Here is a 19741-nt window from a genome sequence, read left to right on the forward strand (position 1 = left end):
ACAGTTGAAACACTTTTCTTTGGCTGGTAATTGTGGTGAAAAGAAAAGAAACATGAAATGATCCATTATAGGTGCCTGGGCCCATTACTCATCCTCAAGCATCCCACAGTTTTAAATTATACATTGGGAGGCAAGATAGAAGTGAGTAATGGTAATTCACATTTATGTATATTTTAAGTATATAGCTGGGTGAAATATATTGAATGGGTAAAGTGGTTTGCATAATCAGCAACAAGAACTAATTGAGACTTATTAGTTGAAAATCTAATAATAAAATTACTTGAAAGCTTTTAGCTTTTCATCTCCATGCACAGATGCAGTTTTGTTATGTAAATTCTACAAAAGTTGTAATTGGTATGGCAGCAAAAGAATCTGATTCAATGTTGACAGCTCACACAAGCCAACTTTTTTTTTTTTTAGGTGTTTTTAGTTTTAAGAACTACTCAAAATGAATAAATATGAAAAAGCTTCAAAAGCTACATGCGTCATATAGATTACAAGGCCATGTACATTATTTATGCATTGTGAAAATAGCTGTGAAAACATACAACATATGTGTACAAGTAACTCTAGTAGTGAAAGTAGTGTAGGCCTTAATTTTGACTTCTTAAGATTCAAAATGAAGTTAGGATATCTATAGTGTATGAACTGTTGTAAATACAAAACATATGAAATGTTTGTGCGTGATGGTAAATTGAAACATACAGTAAATAAGATAAAATACTATATGTTGTAAAATAAAATTGTGTAATCTAGTTTAAATCTTGGTTTAAGGACATGATACAACAGTTGTTAAAGGATGTTACGTACTTCTTTAAAGTTACTTAATTCACATAATTGCTAAATACAATAATAAAACTACTTGACATTAAAATGGTTCATCATGGCGATTTTGTACCACATAGCTGCAGGTGTTTTGTTATTGTTATGCAAATGTTTATTTCCAAAATGTATGACCCCCCTCTTATGATCCTGACTTGTATTAGCAGAACAGCAGAAAGCCTGAATGCCTTTGGGAAGATAGTTTTTAAGAAGGTTCACATTGTAAGGTCAACTTTGCTGCGAGCAAAACACACAGATTTAAACTTTAGCAATGGATTTAACATCAAGGATTTAACATCAAATATGTAATCCCAACGAGAGAGGTTTGGACATGGACAATATTCTTACAACCTCACACTGAGAGAGCCAACAGTTTGCTGCCACCACCTCAGTTCTTTCACTTCACCAGAAGTCTCTCCGTCGCCCCTCATCTTAGCTGGAGTCTCTGTGTGCTTTATGTTTGCCTATACTTCCCAAATCCCTGAGAGCAAACAGGAGCATGGGCAGATTAGCTTAATATCATCCTTGGCACTAAATACACAAAAATTAAATGTCATCCGTGTCCCAGGGTATAGTCAAAATAAGAAAGTCAAACCAGGGCTGCCCTGCCAGATAAAGTGCAAAGGGTAACATTTCAATCCAAATATAATTACATATTGATGTTTAGAGGTGATCTATCTATCTCTCTCTCTCTCTCTCTATCTATCTATCTATCTATCTATTTTTTATTTTCTTTGTTTTACATCCTCCATAACTACCCTCTCTGAGAATGACAGATGGATTCACGTGGAGCCATAATAAGATTAAAACTAAAAGCAAAAAACTCAAAATGGATTCAAATCAATAATCTAGCTATGTCTTTGTGGATGGCATGGGAGTCTTGAAGAATAGGCAAATGACTGGGAATGTGAGCTAAAGCTAATAAGCAGGCCATCACTAATCTCTTAAACAAACCTCCTCTCTCCCTATGTGGCCTTCTTTCTTGCATTATAAATAATGTATATTTTGTCAACAGCACCCCCAACCCCAACACACATACACACATACACACACACCACTACCCCCATTGTCTCTTTTGACTTCTGAGTTGCCGGTAGAGTTCAATCTGGTCTTCAAACACGTCTTATTTTCTGCCCTCCCCCAACCTTATTGGTTTACTTTAATTAGTGATATTGAAGGCAGGGGCAAATGAGGAGGGGTGGTGGTGGTGGCGGTGGTGGTGGTGATGAGGATGAGGAGGGTGGGGGGCTTGTGGTGGTGTAAATACTGAAAACAAACACGAGAGCTGAATAGGAGGATGGTGGCGGGGTGCAGTCCCGATGCCCCTGCGCAGACGGAAGGGGACACATGGTGTAAGCAAACACTCATAATTGCATTAGATTCCCCTGGCACATGGGTAATCTAGCTTTCCCCTGTCCCAGAACACAACAGGACACATCTCCCGCTTCTCACACTCTCTTAGTCGTTCTCTCTCCTTTACAAATTATTAATATAAAACCCACAATGCTGTCATTGATCATTCAGCAGACATGATAGAGGTCTAATTACCATTTAGGAAACTGAGATATGCAGTGTCAGTGAGTGTGTGTGCTCACAGAGTCATTCGCTTGTGAAATGCAGCAAGTATGTGGATTTGAATGCATGCATCATTGTGTGTGTGTATGCACATGTGGCTGTGTGAGCGTGTATGCATCCCATTAAACAGTTGTCCTGTTTGATATTTCATTCCTCAGCCCACATGTCTTGAGAGTATGAGCAAACACATTTGCTTGAATGGGATGTTCCCTGAGCAAACGGGGAAAATCTGGCCTTGATATGAATATCAGTGACAGTCAATGATAATTGGAAAGGGATGTTTTGTTCCTTATTGAGATGTCCAGTGTACAGAAACCACATAAAGTGACATATATGGCCTGATATTATTTTTTAAATGATTTGGTGTTGACTTTATTCAGCCACCCTGTTGACTGCTCTTTATTTAGAGCAGAAAAGCATCTGCTGGGGCTGTAAATACAACAAACTCCACTAGGTGGTGATGTGATATCCACAATAACCAAGGATCACACATCCACATTATAAATACTCCAAGCTAATACTATCAAATCTTTTTAAAACATTTGTTTGCTACTGCAAATACGCAGAACTTTTTAAAGCGTTAGTACAACAAAAAAGACCAGATTGCCATGTTTACTTGAATTTGGTGTGCTAATCAAAACTATACTTTGTCTATTATTCAAGTGCTTATGTACTCTGTATTTTGACAGAACTCTAGCTTTAAATGACATTTTCCAGATATTCATCCTGTATTTTTCAGCATTAAATTGCTGCTCTTCATCAGACTAGCAAAAGTAACAGAAAAATAAGGTACAAATCCTAAACTACAAACATTACATGTACGAACTGAAACTGTCGGAGCTGCAGCGTCTCGAAATTAACAGACAATTACTGTCGCGGTGGAACAATCTCCATTATGTTTTATAGAGAAGGCATAGCTGATTCAGCATTAGTGAATGAAACTGGTGCCAGGGAGGCCGAGTCAGGTCACCACAAACATTAATGAAAGGGACGATCGAGGAAAAGTCTCAGATCTCTGATGGTATTTAGCGGATATGTGAGGCTTTGAGAGAAAGCCACAGTGCCAGAGGGTTTAAATTTGTGTGGCCCCAGGGCCAGTGTAACAGAAAATAAACAATGCTTCCCAGTGATTAGGACTTTATTAAGGCACACAAAGTCCCCAGCCTAGATAGGGTTTATGTTTGAGAAGTGGGCCCAGAAACAATGCCAGTTGAGTACTTTGATCACACACACTGGTTGAAGGTGAATATATTCGTCCTAAAAATGTATTTCATTAGAAGTTTGTTTCAGTCACAGTCATGTACTGTGTTTTTATTCACGAGAAATAAGCTGAAGAAGCCCTACAGCACAACACAAGATGACTTCATCTAAAGCCGACTGATTGCATTTGTGTTATTAACTCCACAGTGCACACAATTAGCTTCTATTGACCACCCCTGTAATCACTACCACTCGGATTAAGAACCTCTACCAGTGCAAAATGCTCCATCTTTAATGACTGACAAACAAACAACCAAGAGAAGACAGGGAGAGAGCACCAGGAACACCCACCAAGTTGCTTTTAAAGTAATATCCCCTAAGCCCTGGACACCCCAACAAAGTCTGTCATGTCTAACCTGGCTCCTCACCTGTTTGGAAGCAGCCAAATAGCCCAGGGTAATCCCTCATCCCTGGGGCACTGGAGGCAGATTTACCAACCCCAGAGCTCTGTCCTGCCCTGACAAGTTAGTGTACTCCAGGAGCTCATGGAACACCCACAGCCACCACTTTATATTCGTTTTACCGTACTTAGCTTAACTGGAGTTCTTAAAAGGAGAATAAGCTCAAATGCCAGCACATTACAAGAAACAAACAGCAAGTTTCCATTATTGTCAAGCACAGAACACCGGGTATTTATGCAAAAACACTCTGTTATCTTACGAATATTATGTTAAAGAAAATCTGTGTTAAGAGCAAATGGGAGAGTGTAAATAATAGACATAGTGGATCTTTGAATTCAACCACTATTTTCATGCAGCAACATATCCAGTTATTGGACAGATTTAGCACTAATTTGAGGGTTGCATGGTTGGTGTGAAAGAACAATATGACTTTGTGGAGAGCAGGGGAGCCAGATCATTTTATCTCCTCTGCATGTTTGTGTTCCAGCCCAGTGCAGAGGGATCAGCACTCTAACCTCTAATTGGGGCTGTTTCAAGGAGAAAATGTTGCTTAATGATGAGTTGCAGCATTGTTCTTTGAAACATGGATGATGTTTAGAGGAATAAAGGGAGAGATTTACCTGATCTGGCTCTTTTTTTGAGCTGAAATCTATAGCTCTGCAGTCTCCAACAACAGGAATGTCAAGAAACAGCTAGGTCTGGTTGTTCAAAATGTAAGTTAACAGTTCATCTTGTGACGAGCTGTGTGATTTATTGTAAATGCAGTGGAGCTGTAGCTCCACTTGGGGGAGCAGTGTTGCACAGAATCAGGTGTCTGCACAAGTTTCAGAGACAAAGAATCTGGCAAAGCTGAAAAGTAGCAACCGACAGGGACAGATTATACAAAGAGGCATTTTCATTTTCAAGTGTCAAATCAATACGTTGAGATTGACCTGCATGTTGTAATTTTAAAATATATTTGAAATTTCTTTCACTGTCACATTAACAGTTACTATGAGAGCTTTTGAACACTTGCCACGTGTATAATAGATTGGTTACATTTTGCTTTTATGGAAGATAAAGAGAAGATAACCTGCTACATGATAGCTGAGTTTAAAATCTAAACATATCTAGTTGTAAGAAAATTAGGCTTATTGTTGTGTGTCTTTTGTGTCTTGTTATTGTCTTCACACAGTTTTTTATTTTTGGCTCTTTGTCATGTACAGTATGATCATGTGGATCACATTTCACTAATACTGATTAAAGGTGTTTGCTTGGTACCTTTAATAAATATTAACCTGGAAATATAGTTTAGTTGTATTTGTTTATTTGTTTTTTCTTTTTTGTTTTGTTTGATTTGATAAAGCTACATTAATTTTTCAAATGAGATTTGCACAAAAAAACAATTGTTTCATTAAATGTTTCATTCCATGCTTATATGATTATTTCTTTAAAATTTAATGTTTCATTAATGTGATTGTATCATTTTTTCATGTTAAAGATTTCTGTTAAATTTATCATATGTTTGAATGAAACATATTTTAGAAATAAAATGTGTTCAGAGAGCAGGTCAGATAATCACTGGGTTCACATAGACTGTCGGGGTGCTATAGAATTGGCAGCCTCTCAGAGCCATTAGTCTTTCTCTTATCTGCCAACTGTAACCACATTAATCATGTAGCTGCTTCAAGCTTTTAAATATCATCCAAACCTTCATGTTCACAATTTGTTTTAATAGCGTGCCTACGCTCAGATAAGAAATGAAAATTAGAACAGCATTAAATGGAGCCTGTTCAATTTGCTACAGTAGAAGCTATTTGTCTTGATTAGCATGAAGAGATTGTGGGCTCCTTCATAATGTTTTATCTTTGACAAGCCTTTTTGCGATTGTGTGTGTGTTTATGTAAGTCATTGCGTGTGCATAAACAGTGGTGAAGCAGAATTTTAGCTGACTACATCTGAACTTTGTTTTGTTCTTAAAATGTGTGATATTGGTTTCCTTTCAAAGATCCTTTCCTTGCTCTTTAGTTCATTTGGACATTTTGTTTGTTTTGATTTGAATCCCTGAAATCCCCTTTCACTCTGCTAAGAGTAAAACAACTTATTAACTTAAAAACAATAATTTCCCATGAGCATCTCTCACCATTGTTTTTGCCAAGATATTTTCTCTCATCCACAATATTTCTTTGAGCCTTAATTAACAGAAAGAGGATTTAGTGTCCTCCAACTATATCACTCAGAGGACAAGTTTGAACCCATACAGCTCTCCAGATCCTAATGAAAATGAGTGAGTTTAAATTGGGAACCGAAATATATCGGCTTAATTAAAATACCTTCGCTGCCAAAAATCTTTATGGTGTAACATTTCTTGAAAACTGAAAACTGCATGCATGTGTGTGTTTGCATCGGAGGTGTGTGTGTATGTTGTTTGTTTTGACCACACATTGTCAGGGAGTCATTCCAGTGTCATATGAATGCAGTTTATTGCATTATGTTTATGTAATAGGGTTTGATCAATACCACTATCTTTGTTTTGAACCTGGTTATATTACAGTTTTTATGCCAGTACTGAATCTCTTCAAATCAGAGCGTGCACGCCAAAAGTGAAAAAGTGAAAGTGTTTCCTTCTGAAACTGATTTTTAGCACAGTTGAAACACCTCTGAAGCCTTAACAGTTGTAGCAATAAAACTCTCTGAGAAGCCACATAAATTCCTTTAGGATTTTCATGTCTTTAAGGCAAGGTCATGACCTCATCTGTTTAATGGCATGGGAAAATACAAGATACTTTCTTCTCTTAAAGAAGTTAACTTAAGAAGAAAACTTAACTTAAGAAAGATTTTGGATAAAAAGATAATTATATTACTTTCCTTTCCTATACTTTTACTCTCTACCACTACAGTAATATTTTGGCTACCAAAACTGAACCAGAGGGCAGTTTCTGGAAAATCTAATGGCTGCATAAAGTGCAGAACTTAGACAACATGGTTATTTTTTTTACTTTAATTAAAAAAAAAAAAAAATACAAAAAATGAAAGTACCCCTTGAAAGTAGTTAAATAAATGAAATTTAGAAATAAAAAGAAGACATAAGAAGAGTTAAACCAGTGTGGTTGTCATGTTGCTGTCAAGGAACCTTCAGCACATTGGCAGTGGTCAACACAGACCACACAATTTCAGATATTTATTATTATATAAAATCAGTAAGAGCATGAAATATCACTCAAATATTTAATCTGATTGGACTTAAAAAACATTTTAAAGCACAGAAGCCAAAACAACACACTGAAGACCAGCTCTTGAACACGGGCTCTAGTCCTAACGCGAAGCAGGTACATATCAGTCTTAGAAAATCTGTCTTGCCTAAGTTATGGTCACGAGTGAGTTATGTCTCTGCTGTCTGCTTAAAAAGTACTCAGTGGAAAACACATCATAAAATTTTATGACATCGAGGTATGGGTGCAAGGTAAGCGAAATAAATCTTTGATCTCCTTTACAGGATCCATTCGCTCACCATATGATTCTTCTATCAGGTGGAGTAGGTCTCAGTAAAGTCAGGTGACCGCACAGCAGGTGTGTGGGTACACTCTAAAAAAGTTAGGTTTATGTATGGTAAGCTCTAAATTGAACAATTATGCATGAGGTAAGTTTCCCCGTCTGATAAGGTAGAATTTGAAGGAGTACTATATGTGTTTGTGAAGAACGTCATTAAGGAAGCTTCAGTGTTGTAATTCAGACAAAAGACAGCTGTTTTAAAATGGTATCTCACACCAGTAGTGAAGCAACAGATGGATTTAAGAGAGCGTGTTTCAACTTTATTTCAGTTAAACCCAGGGAGATTACCTTATTGTCTTTCTCATTTACAAGAGAGGCCTGACAAAATTGCAGTCAAAATCACATAAGCACAGAGCTGAAAATTGCTGAGCAGGCCAACAGCAACAAGCCGGCAGGTGACATACCTGAACAGATCTTGGATAAACAAAATCTTTACTTCCTTTGCTTCAAATAAAAAAAAAAAATGCTTATTGTGTTTTGCACTGAATGTTCAAAATATCAAGATTCCCAAAGTTGAGTTTGACAGCCTTCTGCACAATCCACATGTAAATGGGCCTCCAATGGACCTGGTCAATGAATTCACATGAATTAATTTTATTCTATGTGAAGTACAGCATTCCTTATAATGCTTTGTGTTTAGTGTACATGTAAACAGTGTTTGTTAAAACAAAAGATTCTTTGCATGTTCATACTACTCTAGGGGGTTTCCAGTGATCTTTAACTGGTGCATGTAGTTACATGGAGAGGCGAGAGGGTATTACCTTTCAAAGCACTGAGCCTGGGTATTGTGTGTAATTAAGATAATCTGAGGGGTTACTCTTAAAAATGAATCTTTTCTTCAGCGTTCTTGTTGTCATAGGTGAGGTGGTGTCTGAGTCGACAGACAACAACTCAGTCAATTCAATTTGCAGTTAATCTAAAGATGCAGTCATAAAACAAAGCAATTTAAAGATTTTAGATTTTTTTTAAAACAAATGCCTGCAGTCTGTATGTTTCGGGTCATTTACTGAATACACTATAAATCAATAGTGTTGTGTGAACTAGCTGAATGCTTTGTGGCTTAACAACAGCTATTATGCTTTTGGGTGATGTAATTATTCTCTGTCAGCCATGTTAAAGGTGTTCAGTTCTTGGGCAACAGCAGCTGTGAACTTAGCAGAAACTGGTGAACTCGGCAGCAGGCTAGTTGGTTAGGTGACAAAGCCGAAAACAAAGTGCTGAGCACGTTGGCTCATGTTCAACTGTATTCAATCTGCCTACACATACTCCACAGCCCCATAATGATACCAGTCTTGGCTGTTTGGTGATTTGTGACATTGGTGATATTGTACTCCTGCTTGCCATTTGTACCCCTAAAGGCCTCACCACTTACTAAACATGGTGGTACACTGACAAATTCAACACTCACTCACTCACTCACTTACTCACTCACTCACTCACTCACTGCTATTTCAGCATGTAAGAATATACAACTGTCACAGCTACAACCAGATAGCCAGGCACTCAGCTGCTGATTGAGGGATTGCTAGTGAAATGGGGATGTTGCCAATTCCAAAAGGTGCAGAGATGGAGATAAATAGCTGTGGGGCTCCTCAGCATTAGGGAGGCATGTCACCCAGCGAGGAGCCTTCTGCTACAAGTGGGGAAGGAGAAACCTGCTCCCAGTAAGAGAAAGAAGGATAGCAGCCGCTCCCTGACGACAGGTAAAAGGCACAGCTGACACAAGATGTCACCCAACTCCCAGGGCGCACTGGGACTACATATTTGCAGTCTGCCATACTGGGAGGGAACATGTAAGCAGCTATAATTAAGTCAACTTAGGAAAATATTAATGGCTATCGACATGTTCTTTACAATGCGTGCAGTGTAAATCTATATGCTTGTGGGGTGCACTGTCATCAGGCAAAGTTGTGTCAAAAGAGGCCTAACTGGTCTGGAAAACTGCCAGTCAATTTTTCATGCTAGGTTTCCTTCATATTTAAGGATCTTTTGATCAACAGAACACATACTCTTTACCTTCCCTCTGGGCAAAACTGGGTTGTGAGATGTAGCTTTTTCCATGCCAATGTGAGACTACTCTCACCCTGGTTTACTAAGAATAAACTTTATGGCTGAACAACATTTGTGCAATTTGTGAGCAAAGATGACAACACAGAGCACAACAGAAGCAAGAACTTGATAAACTAATTATAACATTTTGTTGTTCCCTTTGACAAAAGGATCATAACAGACTTCTCAATCTCTCCTGATGTTTTCCTCTTGAGCTCAGATCCATAAGCAAAAGGTTACTGTGAATTTACTGTATTACATTTTTTGTGTGAACCACATAGCAGAACACTGTGGGCCTGGTAGGTAATTCTAATAGTGCACACACGTAAAATAAGATGTGTTGTGAATGTTAAATTTTAAATTGCTAATGTAATAATCTGCACAGAGTATAATGAAATCTGGCCCTTGACCAACCATTGTTGCCCTGGACATTTCAGTATTTGTATGGCAACTGCTCCACTCTCTCAACAGGGTACTTAATCAACTGTAGATCCCTCATAGGAACAATAGCATTGTTGAGCTAGCTCCCTTAGTCCACAGGGACCAGAGTGGACATTTGTTTTGGACTGAAATGACCCTTACAGCACACTAACACAGATTAAATGACATGACGGATGCTGCAGGTATGCAACCTTTCAGTGATGGAGATTTTTGAAGAGCAGTATTAAAATACAATAAAAATGTTTTTTGCACATTTTTGGTAATGTTGGAAAGTATCTGACACAAACATATAACTGAAACACAAAGTATTAAAAGTACTTTAGGAAAAGCCTCTCTTTTAGAAGGATGAGCCGCTATATTCATAGTCCTTATTCGTGTATTGAAAGGAAGAATTAATTAGCAAAAAACAGGCTTCGCTTCACGGTCACTAGATCTCCACACAGTTGAATGTGGGAGATTTTGAGGTGACCATCATCAAACACCAAATGAGGAATATCTTTTAGAAGAAAGGTGTTTCATCCTTCCAGCAGAGTTCCAGAGACTTGTAGCATCTATGCCAAGAATCATTGAAGTTCTTCTAGAGGTTTGTGGTAGAACAATACCTTACTAAGACACTTAATATTGTTTTTCCTATTTGTCACCTATCTGTATTCTATCCATATGCAAAAAAATTGCTTTGTACTTAGGACATGTCACCTGGCAATATCCACAGTGAATTCCCATGTTAAAGGTCAGCCACACAACAGTCCCTTTGGACCCAGTTAGGATTGAGAGTCTTGCACTGGGGAATTTAGGGAAATGTCTACATGATATCTGATATCTTCAGCTAAGATATGAACAGGTTGTAAAGATCAAGGAATGTGAAATAGACTCGAGTATTTTGAGTAAGAAGATTCCAAGTAAGAAGATTCCAAGTTAACTCCAACCACAAAAAAGACCTTTGGTGAAAGAAAGAAAAGATTCACATCAAGTTAATTTTGACCTCAGTTAACGATCAGCACCTTTTAACACACACAGTACATGTGTCTTCTTCAAAGTAATACATTTTAATGTCATCTTACTGATCATACACCTGTGATAAAAGAAATAAAATGTCAAAAAAAGGAAAAAAAATATGTTACTGAACCATCTGGAGTTGTTATTTTGACTAATCACTAAAAGGAAATATGTATTTTATATGATTTCTTTCTTTGACATTCATTTCTATGATACACTCTCAAAATAGCTCTCAAGATAATCCTGTAAGATTCCACGGTTTGATTTTTACAGTCAGTGATAAAGATGAAAAATAGCGAAGTCTGTGTTTAAGACAAATTTGTCAGTTTAAATGAATAAATCACATTGCCAGTGCCAGACATACAACTATGGAAATATTTGGCTCCTGCTTTGTGAAACAAAATGGCTTCTCCTTTTCCTCACAGTAAACACAGAAAAGAAACCTCAAAACAAAACAGTCGAGAGGATAACCATTGATCCCCATCTAAGCCACGCTCAATCACACTTAAACGGGGCGGCTCTTCCTACCAGAGGAACCAGCACAAACCTTTAAGTCGACAGCTAATGCCCGGTTTAGTCCTCTCTCTCTCTCGCTTTCTTTCCATACTCAAAACTGCCATGCTACAACTCAATACCAGACAAGCTCATGCTGGGCAGCTGGGAGGTGCTATCAAGGCCTGACTCCACACAGTCAGCCTTTGCCTTTACTTTCCATTTTGTTGTCGTTATTCTTCGTCTCACCCCCTCCAATTTCTCTTTTGCGGGTCACCGAACCCTGGGACAAAGTGTGTCTGCCCCACCTTCTGATCCTTGGTTGCCAACTCTGAGACCACCACACCACACACAACGTTGGAAGATGACATTTCCTCACCCCCGAGCCCCCCCGTTCGTCTCCCCTAATCCAATCAGCAAGGCCTGAGTTTTTCTAATATACTGGTGGTCTCATACTCTGACTTTATCCCTGCAGCTGTGCCGGACTGCTCATTGGCAAGATTAGGGCCTCTGCAGCTCCTCTGATCATGTATTTCAATATGAATGGGACCAATAAGGGGGTGGATTATGGCTTAGTTACTTTGGAAATCCAAGGCCCCCCTTTGATGCCCCCGGGTTTGAACGGCAATGGCAGAACTCCGCCTGGTCGGCATGGCGTGGCGGCAACGCCACCTGGCAGTCAAATGTTTGCTCATATGCGCTCATTAAACAACACCACACTGGCACTGTGGGTACTGACTGCAGGCCCGATGGCGAGCCTTGGCCGCGACCAGATGGCGCCGTCACCAGTATGCCAGGTGGGGTTCGTCTCGTGCGATGCCTGATGGACGAAGGATTGGGGGAGGTTTGGGAGGTGTGGGAGGAAGAGGAGTGTGGACAGAGCATGTTGCCAACTAGGAAGAGAATAAATAAACACACATTTCAGTTACCTTCACTGTTACACACACAAGCATTTTCTTCTTTCTCTGTCTGGTTCAGTCCAATCCTTTAGCCATACAGTGAACACTTACTAACAGTCATAAATGTAAACATGCACTTAATGTAGAATAATCAACACTACATTAATGAGAAGAAATCCTTTATGCCCACTCAACATCACCTGCATGTGTAAGTGCTACTGAATTTGCCTCCAAACACTAGAAAGACATGTTCACACAATGAGGTGTCCTGAGAGCGTCAGCCCCACCACGACATGGTCCTTGTGGGGGCATTTCATTAGTTATTGAGGCCTGTGTCTTCTTCTCCGCTGGCCCTCCTACCCTTGCATCTTGGGGTCCTTTGTGTGTGAAGTGCTAGAGGTGATTAATATTTGTTTTTCCTCCTCTGTGGGAGAGGAAGACCCAGCTGATCCACTGTGACCCCTCCCTAATCCCTATCGCGTCGGCCCAGTCTCTATGTTTCCTTCCCTCTTTTTGGGGATTTTTACCTCAGAGGGTGCATACCCCATACTGACACTCCTGTCGAACTGGAGGATCACTCACGGTTGAAATCTTTGAACTGAGCCACGATGACAAGTTTCTTTACGAGGACCAGTGAGTTTTTATTTGCCATGGCCCTCGTCCATGAAATGACGCTTGTAAATATTGTTGTCAAGACAGGTGATGTTGAGTTGTGACGTTTACATTTATTCAGAAACTGCAAACAAACCAGAGTGGAACCGTACAGTATCAACCTGCGAGTCTCTATCAGATCAGTTCAGTGCAGCAGGATGTTTATCTTGAAATTTTCTAAAATACACGTCTCTTTGTCAGGTTCAAAGACAAACTTATGTGTCAGATTTTGAAGAACAGCAACAGAACTGGCCTCTGTATCAGCAACACACTGCTCCCCAGGTAGTTTGGACAGTTTGGACAGGTGAAGGAAGTATCTTGCTTAGAGAAAATAGGAGGATATCCTGAATGAATTGGGCTGAGATGGCCAGGTTGAGGGGTTTTGGGGCTTTGTTGAGGCCAGTGGAGGGGGTGTCTTGAAGGATTGAGTGGCTCGCAGGGTCTATTGAGGACTTGATCCTGTTGACAGATATACTGCTCCCTTTGTGACCACATGGCTGTGATGGAAATGGCAGGTGCAGTATGGGTAGCCGATAGAAAAAAAAAAATCCTTTCTAGCGTTGTGTTTCAGTGGTTGTAAAAACACAGCTGTTTTCAGCTTTCTGAACCGGCTGTGTTCTCGGTTTCCAATTCTCTCCAGCTCCTTGTTGCCTTGTTGGCGTAGTCACTAAACTCGCAAACACAGTCTTATGGTCTTAGCTCTTTATAAGAGCTTTGGTAGGAAAAAATGTAAAGATCAGTATTAACGATCAACACTGTTGGATGAAAGCTCTTAGCGACTGGCTCAAAACCTGCCTCAGAGTAATTGATAGTAATGGGAAACTGCTTGGCTATTTAACACACACATATTAACTCAAGATGAGCAAGAACACTTCTGAGCTAGAGAAGAACAGGCATTCTATTAAGACATACAAATTATAGTACAGACACAAATGGCAAAACAACTTTAAAACGTTGTATATACACAAGTATATAGAGTAGTACTATTATTTTATTTTGGCAATAATGTATAATGTATAAACCCTAAATCTTTTACACTGCATTAACATTTTAGTCATACAAGTGACATCTGTTATCTTCAGAAATCGAGTGCAGCGACAAAAGAAAAATATTTAAATTGAAAGTTGAAATAACTGAAAAAAGTTCCAGCCTTGAAAAAAATTAAATAATGAAGGCAACTATTAGCAGAATTAATGTATGAGAGCTGAAAAAAAGAAATGTTTCACAGATAATTAGATATATTACCATATTTTTTAATTCTATTTCATTCTTATTTATAATTTTTATTTAATATTAGTAAAATATTTTTTCTTCTTGTAGGTGATGATGAAGGTTGTGTTAGTTTTTTATTACTTTTGCAATTTTGATATTTTACCATTTTACTATTCTATTATTATTATCATGATTATTTGTATAACAACAACAACAACAACAATAATAATAATGGTTGTTATTGTTATTATTACGTTTTTGTTATGGCTCTTGTATGTGTGACACAGATTGATGTCAGTAATAGTAGTATTCAGACATTGTATATCATCAAAAGTATTAACATTATAATTCATAATAAAATTCATCTAATGAGAAAATACTGACATTGTGAACAAAAGTAATAAATGAAAAAAATTAACCAAACTGTAATTTGTGAGGTGAAAGACTGAAAAATTGTTTGATTGTGTGTGTATGTGTGTGTTACTCAGCTATAATTTGTTAACTCTGTTTCATGCTCCTTTACAATCCTATGAGACCCTTATAGGATAATGCTTAAAACTATTTTAAAAATTACCGTGCATGTGCACATTAACACAAATTTAACTAGATTCCGGGTTCTCACTTGACAGCCCTGTGCCTGACATGGTCCAGTCAGCTTTGTGTGGGAGTCTGTTCAGTGGGAGAAGCAAAGCTTTTAGCTCTCTATGAAGTTGTCTAATGAGTGGCGCCAGGTGTCACAACTCCTCCACAAATTACTTTTCTCTGCTGCCAGTCTTTACTCCCCCTCTTTTCTGCCCCTTTTCCTTCTTGTCAACACCTTCAGGCACTGCCATCCCTATGGACAAGCCATCAAACATTTCAGTGCATTTCTATCAGATGTCATACGCTTTACATTTTGTAAACTACATGTTGGAGAAATTTGGCCATGGGGCTTATTTAGGGGAATTTTAATGGCATAGGGCAATTTGTCAGAAAAGTAAAGCAGCTAGCTAACAGATAAAATAAAATCGTATTCAGTTAGTGAGTTGCACTCAGTTTTCTTAGGATGTTTTTCATAGAGTTATATGTGAGTTTTTAAGAGACATAAAGTAGGAAAAACAACAAACATGGGATCTTAAGGTTTTAACTGATTCTCAGCCATGTAGTTACCAACTCAAATAAGAAATAATGGAAAACTGTTTTTGGAACAAATAAATCTAAAAAAGAAGCTGAAACATGCAGGAAAGAAACTATTATTTTGAGTCAAAGATGAATTTGGCCTGCCAAAACTCGTGATAAGAAACACAAGTACCCAAAATTGTGATTTTTAGTGATATATAAAATCCTATTTTGAGTGTTAGAGAGAAGAATGCCTCAAAATATTCTAACTGTATTGAACAGGCTCTTGTCCTTTAAGTTTTATGACAAATGTCACAGTAGAATAAGCTTAAAATCCTCATTGACCAACATAACAGCACCACCATACCAGGGGGACATGAGTAATAGAGGTATTGATATCTGCCAGTGAAGAATAAAAGCACATCATTCTGTGTGGATTCAGCATTGTGACACACAGATTGACGTCAGATTGACAGAACTGATTTCAGAGCCCTGATCTACGCCACCGCAGTGTGTGCTGTCACTTTTCAGTTTCCGAACGTGAAGCAATCGTACCTGCTCATCGCTCAGGGGTTTAACTGATGAATGACACTGTAGTGCGCTTCGCCTCACTACGGGGCCATTTGTGGGGAGATAAGAGAGACTTCCTGGATTAAGGAGGTAGTTGAGGTACATCTCCAGAGAGCCTGTTTGTTTGGGTAAGACAGCTCCTTCATTACTACAAAACTGTGGGAGGCTGGGAAGCCAACCTGTCTCGGAGATAGCACGGGACTGCTGCCAAAGTCTACTTAACCAGACTGAAAATGCAACCCACTTACTCTTGATGCGTCTAATATATTATCATGGATTGTGCATCAGGCATAATGCACTGTTTGAGATATTAATATTAAGCAGATGCAGAAATACTGACTTTATAAGATATCAAATATCCCACTGTCACACGGTGACAAACTACACAGTCTTCTTCTGATTTTTTTTTTTTTTTTTTAATAAATAGTTTTGCTCTCTGGGTGGCCCGGCATGACCTGGCAAGTGAATGAGCCTCGGCATTAAAATGAATGAGTTCCTGATGCCAGAGTCACTTTGAAAAACACAAGCTGACCATCGTGTTCTTATCCAAGCATACAGGATAACACTCAGAGCTCTCATGTAGGCTGACACGCTCATCTCAAATATACACATACAACACACAGAGGCCAAAACATTCAAACTTTGCAGTGTTTGAAGTTCTTATCCAGGACACTTTACCCAGAATTAGTCATTTATTCAGTTTTACAGTTGTTTTAGTATCATTGTGCACAACAATAGCACAGCTGAACTCATTAATTTATACTCTTTTAGAGCTGCAGTTAATGGTCATTTTCATTATTTATTTATTTATTTATGTTTTTAACTTATTAATTATTTATTCAATATAGTGTCACGGGGATTCAATTACAGCCAGCAACTTCTGGTACTTGTCATACCCCACCCACCCACCCCTTTATGCAACCCTTTTTAAAGGGTAAAGGTAAAGGTGATGCTACTGTCCAATAAAGGTGCCTATTACAATTTCCCAGTGCCCAGGGTAACATTTTCAAAGTGTTTATCTTGTCCAACATACAGTCTAATACACATAGGTATTCAATATACAACAACACGTAGGAGGAAAGCAGCAAATCTTCGCTGAAGCTGAAATTTGTAAATATTTGGCAACTCTGCTTGATAAATGGCAGTCAATTGTCTGTCAGTGGTTTTGTAAACATTTTTTTCAGTTTATTTGTTTCAGCACATCACTCTTCTATTGTGGATTGTCCGCAAACTACTACTGGAATGATGTGTGGTTGGGAACATCATTCAGTTGACAGTGACTTGGAACACTATGAAAGAAGTGTTTACTTTCCTTTTTTTTTTTCTTTTTTATAACGATAACTGAAACCACAATCTTTCACTAACCCTAGCCACAGCTGTCTAAATGTAACCACACAAAGGACTCTGGTCTTTGACTTCTAAGTTTAGCCCTTTGTCCATTGGACAAAACTTAGCAATTACGTTTATCTCAAAATATATTTGGAAAAACAAGTAGTATATGCACCAAATTTCCCAACAGGGTTACAATTATGAAGCAATTTATTGGCAACTTACACAGATTAGTTGTGTTCGAATCAACAAGTGAATATCTATTTCAGATACACATGCACAGTGATCTGCTCTGAGGTAATGTGCTGGTGCCTTGGTGTGCTGTAGTGCTGCGTGGGGCCTCTTGTTGCCCCAGTGGCGGTGAAGGGGGAATTAGATGTAGTGTTGTCTGAGTCCCTGTTAATCCTCAGCTGATTAGTGGAATTCTCATCAGGGCTTCTTGAGAGCCAGCAAAAGAGATGTGTGGAAGAGAGAGAGAGGGGAAAAAAAGGAGAAACAAGGAGAAAAGAGAGCTGGGGAGAAACCCCCCTCACCTTCCTAGTTTCCTCTAGTTAGTAACCCCCTGCCATGGACCACAGGCCTGCATCTCCTCCGGCCAATGAGATCTCAGGCCCTCAAGTCACCTGGCTCACAGGACTAATCCTGAATCTGCCTTGTAGATTAGCACTTTCCCACTCACAGCCACTGTAGCCCAAGCCCCGGCAAATCCCGAGGTAAATGTCGAAGCTTCCAGTAAGTGGGTGAGCAAGGCATTGTGCAGTGGATTAAGGAGAATAGGATAATATTTACAAGCCCATTGCCAGTAGTGATAAGGCGGAGGATAAACAGTAATGGTCCGTCTTTAGCCTTTTTATTTCCTCTCTCCCTCGTCAAGGCAAATGGTTAAATCTTTGAATCCCTGTGTATAGTCTCTGACATTGATGTGCTAAATTAGTCAGCTGTGAATTAGTTCATGTCACTCACCTAGCCTTATTCCTGCTTAAATGATTAAAATGGTAAACAATTACTTAGGAATATTCTAGCGAAGTAGATGAAAAAAATGAAGAGAGAATGGATTTATGTGTCAATCAAGAATGTGTCCCATGAGACACTTGGAGCACACTTTGAGTTTAGCTCCAGCAACATTTTGGGAATCAGTATAATTCTTAAGAATTCTTACAATTAGTCTTAGTGTCAGATCGTCACAGGGATGGAAATTTGTAATGTGACAGTCACAAAAAGGCCCGGGCTGCAATTCTACCATACTATCCACCATGGAATAACTCCAGAAGTGGAAGACCTATGAATTAAAATATTCAGTGTCTATTGAATGCCTTTATAAATGAGATCAGCTTTCTAGAGGCTAGACAGCATCTGGGTTTGAACTGTAACTCCTTGATTTTGGAGTGGGCTAAGCAGCAATGGGACACGAGTTAAAGTGGGACAATGACTGGGACTCTTAGAATATTTCATATTTCATAAGCCATAAAATCACCACTGAGGGAGAAAAGCGGACTTCAGTCCATTGCTTTTTTAACAGTAATCAGCTCTCTTCAAAACTTTAGATGCACATGTTTAGAAGGGTTGTACCATTTCACAAAAACATAATTAGTGTGAGTGGTACCCTTGTGCATTTACCAAAGTGGCCCACCACCCATCCTAAATAACAATAAGTAAAAACCCAGCGGTACAAGATGGCTGATATTTAAGATATGTCAATGTACCTCTCACATCATCAAAGCACATGATGGACTAGTTTTCTCTCTACTGTAGATGGCACTGTTAACCTTGACTTGCACTCGGTTGGGACTTCAGTGTTGAGGAAGCAGAGTGGGGCAGAAACAGTCGACGTCTGCTCCTTATTACTACTCTGAGCCCCGGGGAGAAATTAATTAAAGTGGGGAATAATAATAATAATAATAATGATAACAAAGATTATCTTTGTCATCTCAGTTATGCTAACAACAGTAATGGAGTTTCGAGGGGAGCCAGTGGCCGAAATAAATACCCTCCAGCTTTTATCTTAGAGAGGACTGTAGGTACTGGGCTGTTTCTTTTTTTTTTCCTCCTGTGTTTTTCAGAGGAGTGGAGTGTTAGTGGTGGTGGTGGGTGGAGGGAGTGTGGGATGGGGGAGGTTTGGGGTTAGGGCCGGAGTGAAAGGCAAGTGTGTTATTGTAACAGAGCTTATGAGGGAGTCAAGAGGAGGGCAGTGTGCCGATCGCACGCTAGGCCGCATGATTCACAGAAGAGGCCTGAGCACGAACCCTCTGGACCCCCCCACTTCCCCTCCCCTGCTTCTGAAATCCCCACAGTCAGCTTGCAGTATGGAACTAATACCAAAGTGATGGTGAATCACTTCACGTCACCTCTCGTGTGGGCGATTTCCATTCATCTGAGGTTAATTGGGACCCTAACCTGTAGACAACATCAAAACAG

This window comes from Toxotes jaculatrix, chromosome 10, assembly GCF_017976425.1.
Source record: "Toxotes jaculatrix isolate fToxJac2 chromosome 10, fToxJac2.pri, whole genome shotgun sequence".
Taxonomy (NCBI): domain Eukaryota; kingdom Metazoa; phylum Chordata; class Actinopteri; family Toxotidae; genus Toxotes; species Toxotes jaculatrix.